At 43.3% G+C, this 16712-nt stretch overlaps 1 non-coding gene across 1 annotated transcript; it reads left to right on the top strand.

Moving 5' to 3' along the window:
- The first annotated feature begins 1755 nt into the window (after positions 1-1755).
- trnas-gcu (transfer RNA serine (anticodon GCU)) lies at positions 1756-1837 on the top strand. The gene has a single exon. It is a non-coding gene; the product is annotated as a tRNA-Ser (tRNA).
- The last annotated feature ends 14875 nt before the right edge of the window (positions 1838-16712 follow it).

Genomic DNA, 16712 nt, shown 5'->3' with positions numbered 1-16712 from the left:
TAGCAGACAGGGTTAGGCTAAATTGTGATTACAGTCAGGGAAGATAAGTTGGGTTGAATCTCCTGCCGAGGCTGCTATGTTATCCGGCTGCATTTTACAGAACCTGTCCCGACATCTTGTGCATTCATCAGATTTATGTGTTATCGCTGTTTGAAATTCCCTCGTCCATCTGCTATTTCTTACAGTTTCACAGCGGGATTGGCCACGCTACAGGACAGCAGCGTCTGCATCCTCACACCTCGGTCTGAACCTTGATGTCTCGAACTCTATCCGATCGTTTTCCTCTATCATTCTCCGTCCAAAGCTCGCCATGCTTCCGGGAACAGTATCACGGTTCCTTGCGTAACACAATGTCAATCAGGACACGACCCCGCGTGCGTTTCTGATGAAAGGGAAATATATGTTTAAGATACTTCCCCAAAGCTTATTAAGTTCCGCGGCGGTGTCTCGCCTGCTGAATGTGAAGCACACTTCGTTCTCCAAACAGCAGCTCCCGACGGTTTGAGGAATTTTACCGCTTTGTTTACTTGCAGAAATACATCACAGGCAAACAAGATGCATAAAATTAAATGTTCCGTGAAACGAAGACGCGCTATTAGGTTAGGTTGCCCACGGGGTCGGTGTAACCCCGTTGCTGAAAACGCGGGACTCAAAATCAAAATCGATGCGTTTGAAACAGAATGGAACCAAGCTTCCAGTTTAGTAAAGCAACATCGACAGGACTCGAACCTACAATCTCCTGATGATTTCCATCAAACGCTGAAGTTAGAAGCTTTATCCATTATACTACACAACAAGATCAATTGAAAACACCGAAAGACCAAAATGTAAAGCCTGCTAACTGCTGTCAAGTTTCCATGTGCACGGGGATTTCCAGAATGAACCGACAGTAGCTGCACGCAGTGTTTTTTCATATCCCAGATGAAAGTTTAACCATTGTTGTTAATATTTCTCTATTCCTGTTTTTCTATGTTCCATTAAATTTAGTATCGCGTTTATCGGTTTCTGCAATATGGAAAGAATTCTCGAGGCACACGTGGGTCGCTTAAAACGTGTACCGACAATTCTGCCAGCGCTACGGGGTCTACGATAAAGAGAACGTACTTTCTTTTTTTGATATTTCTCGTATGCCAGTTCCGAACAGTTAACGGTTCGTGTCCGTTAAGCGGTGGGAAGTTTGGATAATCTGCTGCGGTCCCCAGGAAGTTCTCCCTCCCCCCACCCCCCGCAGCTTTTGTGTAATGGAGTGGTTATCCGGTTATCGTGATTGGCCAATTCGCTCAAGGCAGTTAGCTTGGAACCAAATACAATCTTCTTCGAACAACGCACACAAAGTGCCGGTGGAGCACAGCAAGCCAGGCAGCATCTACAGGGAGAAGCGCTGTCGACTTTTCGGGCCGAGACCCTTCGTCAGGACTAACTGAAAGGATAGTAAGAGATTTTTTTGTGTTTGCAACATCGTCTTCTAATACCCGGTTACTTGAAATCAAGGAATGTGATAAGAAAACAACTGAATATATATTTGATGCAATGTAGTTTTATCTCAGCACGGTACGATGATAGCGTCTAAGGTGCTGATAACAGTTAGTTCCATTTTCCTGTGGTTGCCCGTGTCTTCCTACATCTTCTTTACCAATGTCCATGAATTCTGGAAAGCATGGAAGAGCAACGTAAATAGAACAGAAAACGAATGTATGGAACATAAACGGAGATTGTAAACCCCCTAAAGAAATAAACAAAATCCTTAAAATAAGTGACGAGGTGGCCGAGAGGTTAAGGCGATGGACTGCTAATCCATTGTGCTCTGCACGCGTGGGTTCGAATCCCATCCTCGTCGTTGTAGTTTTCACATAAATACCTCGGAGCAACCCCAGCTTTTGTCGTTCAAGTTCATCTTCAAGCCATTCATCGTGCACATGTACACAGCTAAAGGAAAGAACGTTTCTCAGGGACCAAGGTGCAAAATACAAACCCCATAAAATAATATTAACATTAAAATATTATCCGATAATAAAATTACTTTCTATAGATGTGCAAGCTCACATAATGTGCAATACGACGCAAAGTAAATATTTAACAGTATAATGCTACAGTCTTAAATAATATCTACTGGGCGCCAGGTGGGTGTTCAGAAGTCTCACAGACTGGGTGAAAGAAGGTGTTATAGACAGCCTAACTGTGGTTGGATATATACTATGGTACGTTCTGTCTGAGGGTAGGAGGTCAAAGAGAATATGGGACAGTGGGACCGATGGGAGCGGTCCTTGATAATGCTGAGTCCTGCGGATGCAGCGCTTCTGTGAAACCCCGATGACTCTCTCAGCAGTCCTCACAGTCCATTTTGCGGCCAGATGCCTTGCAGTTCCTGTATCAAACGGTTATACTGCTGGTTAGGAAACTGCCTATGGTGCTCCGGTTAAATGAGTTTAGAATGGAGGCGGTGAGCCTCTCTCTCCTCAATCTCCCCAGGAAGTGGATGTGATGCTGTGCCTTCTTGACTAAAGATGTGGTGGTCCGAGTGAGATAGTCCGTGATGTACACTCCAAGAAATTTGATCCTCCTGACTGTGCGCGGATGTGCAGCGGCCCGCCTGCAACTTACGGAATTCCATTTTCATCTCTGTAGTCTTGTCGAGGTTGAGACTCAAGTTGCTGTGTTCGTACCAGTCCACAAGCCGCTGTGCCTCCTCTCTTATTATTGTTGCTGACGAGGCCAACCACTGACGTGTCATCAGCTCACTTAATCGTGCGGTTACTGCTACATTCAGCAGCACAGCCGTGTGTCAGCAGTGTTAGCAGGGGTCGGGGTCGGGGGTGGGGGTGGTGCGCCAGTGTTCATTGTGATGGAGCTGAAGATGTTACTTCCCCATTGGCTGTCGAAGGTTTCTCTGTAAAGAAGTTCCAAGGTCTAGTTACAGAGAGGGGTGTAGAGACGCAACCAAGGGCATTCGCAATTCGGAAGAGGGTTTGGTTGGTGATGCGTGAAGAAAACCAATGTTCACAATTAGAGTTGGTAACCAAATATGGCGCATTGGGAATGGCGGGAAGTCGGGATAAGGTGCGATGTCGACCGGTTTCGCTTTCCCCATGCTTCGCCTTCAGTCCCTTCGCAGAACAGCGAATGGTGAGAGCGGTACTGGGAATCAAGAGCACATTTCCCGAAGGGCGCGGCGTTGAAATCACCATAGGTAAATAACGGTTACACACAACGGGGTGCAGATCACCGCTAGAGGGCGTCGGCAGCGGGAGAGCGGAGTAACGGCCGAGCCGAAGAGCCACAAACGCTTCAGAGGCTAGGAGTAAAGTAAATATAGTCTGCAGGAACTACAGACTTGACCCGAGCGTTCACCCTCAAACTGTTTCCGGAATTCCCCCTTGATGTGATAACTTATTTCTTGGGGATTCTTCACATAAGATCTCTGATTAAACGCACCTCCTTACTGCCGTAAGAAACAATCTCCGAAAACCCCACAAATTTCTCCACCATTGCCCCTTGCCGGGTTGATTAGTTTTCATAGATTAATGCAAGCACATACAAAACACTGTAAGAACTCAGGAAAGAGTCGACATTTCAGGTTGAGAACCTTCATCAGGACTGGAAAGAAAGAGGCAGGTCGGAAAAGGAAGGGGGAGGAGGGCGGAGCCCAAACTGGTAGTTGATAGGTGAGACCAGGTGAGGGGGGGAAGTGAAGGGTGTGCTCTGAGGAATTGAGACGTGATATGTTGGATAGGAAAAGGGCTAAAAAATAATGAATCTCACGGGGGAGGGCAATGGACCGTGGAACAAAAAGAAAGTTGTGGGGAACAGTAACGAATTGACTTCTTTCCCCAGAAATACTTTATTCAGGAATATTACAGGATAAATTAATTAACATAGAAAAAAATCGTTAAATCTGAATCCTTATACAATAAATAAAGTTATTTACAATAAATTAAGCGTTGGCTCTCTGTTCCTATTTAAATTAAAGATGTTTACAATAAACCTCTTAATTGACTCTCAACTTTAAGCAAGGATTAAAGACTTATTTACAATAAAATAAAAATTATTAACAATAAAAATCCAGGCGTTGACTCCCATTTCTTTACCGAAGTTCCTTTACGGTCTATACATTTCCAGCCCCTCCGGGGGCACCATGTTCACTCATCTATCCACACCGCTGATGATGGGTATTCTCCTCCCCACCCGACCCCCTCCCACTCCCGCAGGTGATGAACCTTCAACTGTGGTCCTTCCCCAACGGGCGTTCGCGGTGGCTGCTGAGTGCGTCCCTCAGCACGTACTCCTGCAGCCGAGAAAGTGCCAGTCTGCAGCATTCCCCCACGGACATCTCCACGTGCTGGTAGACCAGCAAGTTTCGGGCCGACAAAAGAGCGTCTTTCACCGAGTTGATGATCTTCCAGCAACTCCGGATGTTTGTCTCCGTGTGCGTCCCCGGGAACAGCCCGTAAATCAGGGAGTCCTCAGTTCCGCAGCTGCTGGGCATGAATCTTGACACCATCCCTTCCATCCTTCTCCACACCTTTATCGCGAACCTACGGTGTGCAAAGAGGTGAGTCACTGACTCCGCCTCATTGCAGTCCTCCCATGGACAGCGGGGTGTGGAGACGGCGTTCCGGGCATACAGGAAGGATCTGTCTGGGAGAGCCCCTCTCACCAACAGCCAGGCGAGGTCTTGGTGTCTGTTTGTGAGGTCTGGCGATGAGGCAATTTGCCTGGTGTACTGGACGGTCTGCTCAGAGAACCATCCCACTGAGTCCCTCTTGTCCTTCTCCTGCATCGCCTGCAGGACATTATGTGCCGACCACTGTCTAATAGCCTGGTGGTCAAAGGCGTTGACCTGGAAGAACTTTTCTACGAAGGACAGGTATGGCGGCAAGGACTGGGGCAAGGACTGGGGCATTGTGTGGGAGTGGGGCCAGACCTATCCTTCGCAGCCAGGGCGACAGGTAGAACCTGGGCACATAGTGATACTTCGTGCCCACGTATGTGGGATCCACACACAACCTGATGCAGCCACACACATAGCTGGCCATCAGGGTGAGGGCGACGTTGGGGCCGTTCTTACCGTAACGAACTGATGAGCAGATCATGATGGCAGGAGAGGTGAAAAAGGGGTTCACGGAAAGGGGAACGTGGAGAGAAAGACCGCATTTATTGTGATCTATTTACAGTATTTGCACGCATACCCTGCACCCCGCTCCCCGCAGACTGCTGCCTCCCCACCATGTGACACCCAGCAACTGGCCAGCTCATATGCATTATGACGTCACAAAGGGAGTTTCCGTTATTGATGCCTTTCCCTTAGCAACAGGGCCAAAGAGGGGATAGGAGGGCTGTGAGGAACTGAACTGAAGTGGGGTCAGTCTGTATTTGCTGTGGTTCCAAAGAATGGGACGTAATGTGATTCTCTTGTGGTTTGCGGGTTGATGTGGAGACAGACAGACAGACATACTTTATTGATCCCGAGGGAAATTGGGTTTCGTTACAGTCGCACCAACCAAGAATAGTGTAGAAATATAGCAATATAAGACCATAAATAATCAAATAATAATAAGTAAATTATTCCAAGTGGAAATAAGTCCAGGACCAGCCTATTGGCTCAGGGAGTCTGACACTCTGAGGGAGGAGTTGTAAAGTTTGATGGCCACAGGCAGGAATGACTTCCTATGATGCTCAGTGTTGCATCTTGGTGGAATGAGTCTCTGGCTGAACGTACTGGAGAGGATGTCGACTGGATCGGCCGAACTGCGGCTTGTTCTCTGCCATTGCCACGTGAGTTTGGAAGCAGACTGGTGGAGAATGAAGGTACCGGCTGCTCCTCCACTGAGCCTTTTCCTACAGTGAGTGTCTGTCAGTGCCTTACTGCACCAGCTCCCTGCTCATGTTTCTCATTCCCATCCTCAAGCTCCCACCCCTTTTTGGACCTCGTCCCCTCACAGCCTCTGTAACCTTCCCCCGTCTTGGCCCACTCTCAGATCTCTGCTCTCCTCCCTCTGTAGCCCCTTCTGCACAAACACTTACCCTCCCCTTCCAGATTGGAGGGCTGGTACAAGTAATCTCCGGCAGAGATCCAAGCCGGGTTCTCTGTTGTTTTCCAGATATGATTCGGATGTGAATGTGGTTACCATAATTAATAAGTTTACTGACATCCGCAAAACTGGCGGTTTGGTTAGTGAAAAAGTAAATAAAGTAGACGGAATTTAAATCAGGGAAGTTCAAAACATTGCACTTTGTGAATTAAACCAAGGCAGGTCTTAAGCAACAATGGCAAGACCCTGGGAGTGCTGTAGAATACACAGACTGGAGCCAGAAGAGATGGGGAGATCTTAAATTAATTTTTTGCACCTGTATTTATTCAGGAGACAGACATAGAGTCTATAGAAGTGAGGCAAAGCGGCGTCGACTTCATGGACTGCGTACAGATTACAGAGGAGGAGGTGTTTGCTGTCTTGAAGCAAATGAGGGTGGAAAGTTTTGCGTGTTGGGTCATGTCTAACCAATTTTATACATTTTTTGAGGAAGTTGTCAGGAAAGTTGACGAAGGCAAGGCAGTGAATGTTGTCTACATGAACTTTAGCAAGGCACTTGACAGGTTCCTCCATGGGAGGTCAGTCAAGAAGGTTTAGTCGCTTGGCATTCAAGATAGGTAATAATTTAGATTAGACAATAGACAGTAGGTGCAGGAGTAGGCCATTTGACCCTTCTAGCCAGCACTGCCGTTAGACATCGGAGAAGCCAGAGAGTGGGAGTAGATGGTTGCTTCTCTGACTGGAGTGCCACTGGGATTGGTGATGGGTCCGTTGTCGTTTGTCATCTATCTCAACAATCTGGATGATAATATAGATTGCTGGATCAACAGAAAAGCGCCTGGTTCTGTGCTATAGTTTTCTATAACAAATTTGCAGTTTTTTGGCACACTGAATTTCATAAATGAAAGTAATGAGTACAGGAGATGGGATGTTATGTTGAAGTTGTATAAGACATGGGGGGGGGGGTGCTAATTTAAAGCGTTGTCAGCAATTCTGGTCACCTAATTATGGGAAAGATGTAAACACAGTGGTATGCAAAAGTTTGGGTGCCCCTGGTCAAAATTTCTGTTACTGTGAATAGCTAAGCAAGTAAAAGATGACCGAATTACTTTTTTATTTGCAACTTTTACAGCATCAAACTAACAAAAAAAGAGCCTGAAGCAGAAGTTTGGGCATCCTGCAGGATCAGTAACACTCCCTTTGGCAAGTATCACAGCTTGTAAATGCTTTCTGTAGCCAGCAAAGAGACTTTCAATTCTTATTTGGGGGAGTTTCGCCCATTCTTCCTTGCAAAAGGCTTCTAGTTCTGTGAGATTCTTGGGCCATCTTGCATGCACTGCTCTTTTGAGGTCTATACACAGATTTTTGATCTGTGAGGGTCATGGCAAAACCTTCAGCTTGCTCCTCTTGAGGTAGTCCATTGTGGATTTTGAGGTATGTTTAGGATCATTATCCTGTTGTAGAAGCCATCCTCTTTTCATCATCAGCTTTTTTTTTACAGATGGTGTGATTTTGCTGAATTTTCCAGAATTTGCTGGTATTTAATTGAATTCATTCTTCCCTCTACCAGTGAAATATTCCCCGTGCCACTGGCTGCAACACAAGCCCAAAGCATGATCGATCCACCCCCGTGCTTAACAGTTGGAGAGATGTTCTTTTCATGAAATTCTGTACCCTTTTTTCTCCAAACATACCTTTGCTAATTGCAGCCAAAAAGTTCTATTTTAACTTCATCAGTCCACAGACTTGTTTCCTAAATGTATCGGCCTTGTTTAGATGTTCCTTTGCAAACTTCTGACGCTGAATTTTGTGGTGAGGACGCAGGAAAGGTTTTCTTCTGATGACGCTTCCATGAAGGTCATATTTGAGAAGGTGTCACTGTGGTGGTTCAGTCCGAGGACTCTGGGTTTTTCAGCGGTCCCGTGCTGCGGTTGGACTTAACTAGAAACACCTGAGGCTTATATTGGAACTGGGAATATAAATGGCCCTGATATTAAGTGTGGTTGGGTGGGTTGTCTTGTCAAGGTACAGATGGCTGGTGGAAGGCCTGTTGTCCTTGGGGCTGTGTTGGCGAACCATGGCTTCTGGGAGCCTTGCTGGTAGTAGTCGGAGCGATTATTGCGGTATCGATTCAGCTGTTTCCCGGGCCGGTTGGGTGGCCGTCAGCCCTTTGAGCTAGGTAGGGATGCAGTTGCTTCTGTAGCCAGCCAAGGCTGCCGGCCATAATGGCTACTGGGAGCTAGCCCGATGCAGAGGTGGAACTGTCTGTCGTTCCTTGGTGTTTGTCTCTTCCTGTTCTTGCCCCCGTGGGGTAAGTCAGGCTGTTCTGCCATTGCCCTGCGGGGGGAATTTGTCTTGTCTTTGCCTCCGTCGGGTAGGTCAGGCCATTTTGCCGTTACCCGACGGATGGTCCTGCCCCACCTTGGTGTGGAGTTATAGATGAGTCCCGGCTTGTCGGTGGATAAGTCCCGGTTCTATGTCTGTGTACTGTCCTGTCTCATGTCATTACCTTGTCAAAGACGAGTCCCGGCTTGTCGGAGGATAAGTCCTGGCTCCATGTTGATGTACAGTTCCTAGTCTGCCCCTAGCTCCAGCCTCTGAGTTCCTTCAGCCTCAAGGCTCGACCCAAGCCTCAAGACCCCAAGACCGTAGCCAAGCCTCGTCACGTCCTCGCCTGGGTTTGGGGGTCCGAGCCTGAGGCAAGACCCAGGTTCCAGTCTCGGGCTCGGAGTCCACCCCAGGCTCCTTATTCCCAGTCCCTCGTCCTGGTCCTGCTTCCCCTGCCTAGACTGCATCCCGTCCCGTCCTTGGGTTCCAACTCGTCCTGTTTCCGGGACTCCAGTGTCTGTGTCCTGCAGTTGGGTCTTGATACAACACCCGACTTGTGACAGTCGCTGCACAGTACAGCAGTGCACCACCACTCCAGAATCTGCTAAATCTTCCTGAAAGTCTCTTGCAGTCAAATGGGGGTTTTGATTTGCCTTTCTAGCAATCCTACAAGCAGTTCCCTCAAAGTTTTCTTGGTCTTCCAGACTTCAACTTGACCTCCACCATTCCTGGTAACTACCATTTTTTATTAACATTACGAACTGAGGAAACGGCTACCTGAAAATGCTTTGCTATCTTATAGGCTTTTCCTGCTTTGTGGGTGTCATTTATTTTAATTTTCAGAGTGCTAGGCAGCAGCTTAGAGGAGCCCATGGCTGCTGATTGTTGTAACAAGGTTTGAGGAGTCAGGGTATTTATAAAACTTTGATATTTGTGTCACCTGGCCTTTCCTAACGATGATTGTGAACAAGCCATAGCCCTAACAAGCTAATTAAGGTCTGAGACGTTGGTAAAATTTACGAGAGCTCAAATCTCTTAAGGTGCCCAAACTTTTGCATGCCACTGTAAGGATGAAAGAGTACAGGGACAGTGTACAGGATGTTGCTGGGATTACTGGACCTGAGTTGTAAGGAAAGATTGGAATATGGAAGACTGAAGGGACATTTGAAAGAGGTATACAAAATTATGAGAGGTATAGATAGGATAAATACGAGCAAACCTTTTCCACTGATGTTGCAAGGGACTACAACTAGAGGTCATGGGTGAAAGGTGAGAAGGTTAAAGGGCCATGAGGAGAAATTTCTTTACTCAGAAGGCCATCAGAGTTTTGAATGAGCTGCCAGTTAAGGTGGTGCATATGAGCTCGATTTCAAACTTTAAGATATATTTCGATACGTACATGGATGGGAGGGGCTTGGAGCATCATGGTCTGTGTGCAGGTTGATGGGGGATTAAATGAGATTCAAGTGCAACCCGTCCTTTTTGTACAGGTCCTACCTGCCCCAAAAGAAGTTCCCAATGATGCAGCAATCTGAGTCTCTGCCCCCTGCTCCAAACCCTCAGCCGTGCATTTATCCTTCACCTCATTCTATTCCTGTACTCACTGTCACGTGATGCAGACGGTAATCCTAACAGGATATAAATTTAAATTAACAACTTTAGCTAATTGTATAGGTAGAGCAACTCCTAATAACGAAGTTAAATTGTTTCACAGCTCAGTTCCAGGTCTACCCAAATTGGCCAATCATTCCTATCACCCCGATATAACCAAAAGGACATGTACCGCAGATTAACAGCCCAATAATGCAATTTTAGATTAGGCAAATCGAGACCTCCGTCCTTTTTCAATTTTTGCAAATGACATTTACCAGTTCTTGGTCTTTTATTATCCCAAATAAAAGATAGAATAATAGAATCAATCCAATCAAAAAAACTTCTTAGTCAAAAAAAGGAATATTCTGAAATAAATATAAAAATTTTGGTAAAATCATCATTTTAACTACATGAATACGACCAACAAGTGAAAATGTAAGTGGGCTCCATCTACTAAAGGAATACTTCATAGAGTCCACTAAAGGAGGAAAATTGGCTTTCTAAAGATCCTTGTATGTTTTAGTAATTATAATAGCTAAATATCTAAAAGAATCTAACTTTAAAAGGAATATTATCGTACACAGAGACAGATTCATTCAAAGGAAGTAATTCACTTTTACTAAAATTTATTTTATATCCTGAAAAGTCTCCAAATTTGTCAAATAATTTTAGCAAGGCAGGATTAGATTCCTCAGGCTTAGATATATAGATATAGATGTAGATATATCGCAAAGAGAAATTGCAAGGGGTTCTAATATTAAGTTAAATAACAAAGAACTTGATGGACAACCTTGTCTTGTCTCCCGTGACAGCTGAAAAAAGGAGACCTACGGTTATTAGTGACAACAGTTGCAAAACCAAAACCAAATTTTTCTAAAACATTAAATATTTCCATTTGACTGGATCAAATGCTTTTTCAGCACCCAAAGATATAATGCATTGTGGAGTTTTAAAAGGCGAATATATAATATTAAATAATCTCCGAACATCTGTAAAAGAATAACGGCCCTTTAAAAATTATTTCACCCAAAACACTCTCCAACCGATTGGCCATTATCTTTGAGAGAATCTTAGCATCAACATTCAATAATGAAATAAGTCTGTATGAGGCACAATCAGTATGATCTTTATTCTTTTTGAGAATTAAAGAAATAGAGGCTTCATAAAAAGTAGAGGGTAAATCACTTTTCACAAAAGAATCGTTAAACATCTCTAACATATATGCAGAAAGCAATTTTCCAAAGTTTTTATAAAATTCTACAGGATAACCGTCAAGTCCCGGGCCTTACCAGATTGCATTGAAAAAACAGCTTTGTGAATTTCAGATTCAGTAATTTGGGCATCAAGAGTTTTTTTGATCCTCAGCAGAAATTTTAGGAAAAGCAATCTTTCGTAAAAAAAATATATTCATTTCAGAAGAGTCTACTGGACATTGAGATTTATAAAGTTCAGTGTAAAAATCTTGAAAAATCTTATTAATTTCTTCATGTTCCCGAGCCAGGGTACCATCTTTTCTACAAATTTTCAAAATTTGCCTCTTGGCTCCAGCCGATTTTAATTGAGATGCCAGTAGTTTATTACTTTTATCTCCAAACATATAAAATTGGCTCTTTAACTTAAGTAGATAACCTTCAATTGGATGAGTTAATAATAGGTTATATTGTGATTGAAGTTCCACCCTTCTTTTAAATAAGTCAATATTAGGGGAAGTCACATAGACATTATCTAAATCTTTAATTTGTTTTGAAATTTTATCTAATTCTGCTTTAGTCTGTTTTTTTTTAAGTTTAGCTGAATAAGAAATAATCTGACCACGTAAAATGCTTTGAATGTATCCCATATAATTAATTTAGACATACCTCCTATATCATTAAAAAGAAAAAAAATCTTTTATCTGGCTTTCGATAAAACTGATAAAGTCAGAATTTTGCAATAAAGTCTGAGATATGCGCCATGGTGGACGGCCAAAAATAACATCGTCAAACTCAAAGGCGCATGATCAGATCTGGCAATAGCGTCATATTCACAGTTTTTAACATTAGGGAAAAAATGGGGATCAACTATAATATAATCAATCCTCGAATATTTTTTATAAACATGTGAAAAAAAGGAATATTCTCTGTTATCAGGGTGCAAATGCCTCCATAATTCAATCAACCCAAAATCGGTCAAAAAGGAGTTAATAACTGATGCAGAACGATTTGGAAGTCGCTGATTAGTTGAGGTCTTGTCAATCATAGGATTTAAACAACAGTTAAATTGCTCACCCATTATCAACATACACTCATTTAAATCTGACAGTAAAGCAAATTTTTTTTATAAAAGGACCATCTAAATTAGGACCATACATATTAACCAAAACAACCTTTCTATTACAAATCACTCCTTTAACGATAAAAATCTACCCTTAGAATCTGATTCAATACCCTCTTGAGTAAATATATTAGATTTAATAAAGATAGATACGCCCTTAGTTTTGCTCTGAGAAGTAGCATGGAGCTGTATTCAATTCCACCAGCGAAAAAATCTATTTTGATCTTCCGCCCTGATATGCGTCTCCTGAGCAAAAATTATATCAGGTTGGAATCAATTAATAATTTTAAAAGACTTTTTTCATTTAATAGGATGATTCCAACTACGTACATTCCAACTTATTACATTAATCCATTTAACTGCCATACTATAATTTTATTCCAATTTACTTTATACATGCACAGAACAACATATCAATAAGGGATTATCAAAGATGGTGGTGATGAAGAATACAGCCATATAGAAAACACGCATGCTCCAGAACCACCCAATGGGAAAAAACTCCTAACTCTAAACCCACCCACCCTCCCAAAAGCCCGTAAAAAGGGCAAGCGAACTAAGATAGATGTGAAGCTATGGGCCGCTCTGTAGTCTCTCCCTCTCCCCAGCCAGTACACAAAAAAATAAAATGACCTTGCAAGAAAGACAGTAACGTCTCGACAAAGGAGAGTATTTACATTCCATCATGTATTAAACAGAAAAAGAACCAAAATAATATAATCTCTTAGAGAAAAAAAACCAGCGCCATCTTAGGTTTAACTTTAAATCCCGAAGAAAACTTTAAATTCGGTTATAGGACGTTAACAATAAAACAGATAAAAAAGGTTAATAGTATATTTAACCGAACTAAATTTACGAAAATATTAATTAATAATATCATAGTAATTAAACCCTCCCAGATATATATATATATAAAAAGAAACCCTATTGGTAAGAAAAAAAACTAACAGTAAGTTTAGAAACAACAACAAAAAAAATCAAACCAAATATTAGATAAAAGGAACAAATCCTTTTATCCTCTTTTCTCAGTCAAATATGTAATTAACCATTTAAACAGTCAAACTTGAACCGTAAATCTTCTTTCCAAAAACAAAATCCAATAGGATGTAATGATGAGCAGGTTTTCTCATCTTCTTTTGTTAATCTCTCAATGAAATATCCAAATAACCTTCGTATATTTTCATATATCTTCTTTTCGAAATGTGAGTAATATACAGATAATCAAACAACTTTTCAGATAGCTCAATCGGTAGTAACGTCAGTGGCGGTAACAGGTACAGCCTGGACAAAATCCAGCGCGACTTTTGGGTCAAACTAAGTACGTGGGGAAGAATTAGGAGGAAAAACTTTCATTCTTGTCGGTTATCTCAAAGAGGGAAATAATTTTTTATCATATGCTTGTTTCATTAGCAAAGCAAATCTTGCTCTTTGTTCCATTACTTCTTTCGGATAATCTTCATAAAAATGGAGCTCAGACTCATTGAATCTGAAAACTCTCTGTTTTCTTGCCTGTTGCATTATTTGATCTTTAACTTTAAAGTGATGAAGACAAAACAAAATAAAATCTTGGTCTGGTTGAGTCTTTAAATTTCGAAGTGGACAGCCTGTGAGCTCTTTCAATAGCAGGCGGCTGTGATAAAATAGCCAGAAATAGATCATTAAAGAGCTTACCAAAGTAAACCGTTAAGTCTCCATTTTCAGCTCTTCTTGCAATCCAACGATTCGTATGTTGTTTCGGCGAGACTGAGTTTCCAAATCAATAATTTTATTACGATATTCTTCCAAACGGGTTGTAGTTTCAGACAGTTTTTGCTTAGTTGACTTCAATTCCTCTTCATGTTTAGTAACTTGAGTTTCCACATCTTTAAGTTTTCCCCGAAATGACTTCATTTCATTATTATTTTCCAGTTGGTCTTTAATTTCCTTATTCTGATCTTGAATTGATTTCAGTGCACGAACCATATCTTCAGCCCATGCTGGCGTTTCATCAGATCTTTCCTTCGGCATCGTTCCTTTTCCATTACTTTTGTCAGTAGGTTCATGCGGATTCTTCCCACTTCTCGTAGACACAGACATATTACTCCCCTTCAAGAATCAGCAATTAAAAATTTTAAATTCAAAATTGAAGCTGGGGGGAGAGAGAGAAAACTAAGAGCAGCACAGAATTAGTGCTACTCCATCGACAGACAGAGGTGGTCTCCCCGTTACCCTCCCAATCGACCAGGTACTGGAGGCCCCTGCCTTGGCGGCGCACATCCAGTATTCGCCGGACAGTGTCGCTGGGTGGTCGTCAATGATCCGGAGTGTTGGAGGGTGTTCGGCAGGAGGGCACAAAGGGCTGACAGACACAGGTCTCGGTTGGGAGACGTGGAACGTGGGATGAATGTACATGGATCCGGGCAGTTTGAGTCTGACCACCGAGGGGTGATGACAGTCTCAGTCTCGAATGGTTCCAGGTATCGATCGGGACTGTGACACTATGTCATTGGTGCCAATATGTACAACGACCTCTGGCTGTTCTCCTTCCCACTTCAGGATATCGTGGTTGCGATCAGAAACATCCCGGACCTGGCAACTAGTAGGCAAACTACCATCCGTGTTTCTTTCCTGCGTCCACAGAATCGCCTTGTCTGACCCCCAATTATAGTCCCCTATCACTGCTGCCATCCTCTTCCTTTCCCTACCCTTCTGAGTCACAGGGCCAGACTCTGTGCCAGAGGCGCAGCCACTGTTGCTTCCTCCAGCTAGTCCGTCCCCTGTTTCCCTCCCCCCCCCCCAACAGCAGGAGTACTTATTGTTAAGGGGGACAGCAGCCACAGGGGTACTCTCTAGCCTCTGACTCCTGCCCTGCTCTCTCCTGACTGTTACCCACTTATCTGTCTCCTGAGGCCCCGGTGTGACTACCTGCCTATAGCTCATATCTATCACCTCCTCACTCTCCCTGACCAAGCGAAAGTCATCGAGCTGCATCTCCAGTTCCCTTATGCAGTCCCTAAGGAGCTGCAACTTGACACCCCTGGTGCAGATGTGGCCGTCCAGGAGGCTGGGAGTCTGGGTTGGCTGGGTTGAAGGGCCTGTCCCTGTGGTGTACTTTTCTATGACTTCACCACTGGCGGTGACAAAGTCCCACGGAATGTGGCCCTTCATCAGTCAGGACACTGAGTACAAGATTAGGATGTATTGTTACAACTGTGCAATATTTTTGAGACTCCAGTTGGATTATTGAATACAGTTGATGTCATCTAGCAGCAGAAAGGATGTGATTCAGCTGGAGACTGTGCAGTAAAGACTCACAAGGATTTGACTGCTACCAGGCTACAAGGAAAAAGTAGAGAGCCTGGAGCTATTTTCTCCAGAGTGCAGAAAGGTGATGTTGATGTTACAGAGATATCTACGATCTTGAGGGGAATGGTTGATGAAATGAATGGTTGTGGTCTTTTTTCCAGGGGGAAGGCCATAGTTTTTTTCTGGTGAGTGGAGAATGATTTAATGGGAGTTGGAAAAGCTCTTTCACGTAGAAGGTGGTAGGTATATGAACTGATATTTGAACAAGTACATGGATTGGAAAGGTTTTTGAACGAGATGCAGCATGGTACCAGTCCTGCGCCACCCAATTACGCACATGTGATCCTATTAACCTTTCTGAAGGTGGGAGGAAACCCACATGTACATGGGGTTTGGGGGCAACATACAGACAGCACCAGAACTGAACCCGAGTCCAGGCACTGTAATAGTGTTATGTTAACCGCTGCACTACCATGCCTCCGTGGTTGAGAGGGATATGGGCCTCTTGGAGGCCGATAGCACTAGCTGAGGTAGGCATCTTAGTTGGCATGGGTGAGTTGCACCAAAGGACCTGTTCAGTGCTGTGTAAACTAATGACCCTATTTTATGAAGTTAAACAAGGGCAGATGTACACAATAAATGACAGGTTCTTGGAGATAGTTGATGAAATGTTGACTGAGTGAAATGTTAGCAGTTCAGATCTCCTTTAAACCTTCTCCTTATCACTTTATAACTATGTTCAAAGTAAATTTATTATCAAAGTATATATACTGTTAGTCACCACATACAACACTGAGATTCATTTTGTTGCAGGCATACTCAATGGATCCATAATAGAAAGACCACACCAACTTGTGTGTTCAACCAATGTACAAAGGACACAATCTGTGCAAATACAAAAATAAAGAAACAATATAATAAATAAATAAGCAATAAATATCGAGAAATGTGATGTGGAGTGCTTGAAACCGAGTCTATAGGTTGTGGGAATATTTCAATGATGAAGTGAAACTGAGTGAAGTTACTCTTTTTGGTTCAAAAGCCTGATGGTTGAAGGGTAATAACTATCCCTGAACCTGGTGGTTTAAGTCCTGGGGTTCCTGTACCTTCTCCCTGTTGGCAGCAGAGAGAAGGGTTCATGTCCTGGGTGGTCCTTGATGATGA

The sequence above is a fragment of the Hypanus sabinus genome, chromosome 22 (assembly GCF_030144855.1).
Source record: "Hypanus sabinus isolate sHypSab1 chromosome 22, sHypSab1.hap1, whole genome shotgun sequence".
Classification (NCBI taxonomy): Eukaryota; Metazoa; Chordata; class Chondrichthyes; order Myliobatiformes; family Dasyatidae; genus Hypanus; species Hypanus sabinus.
This window is presented reverse-complemented; position numbering and strand designations above follow the sequence as displayed.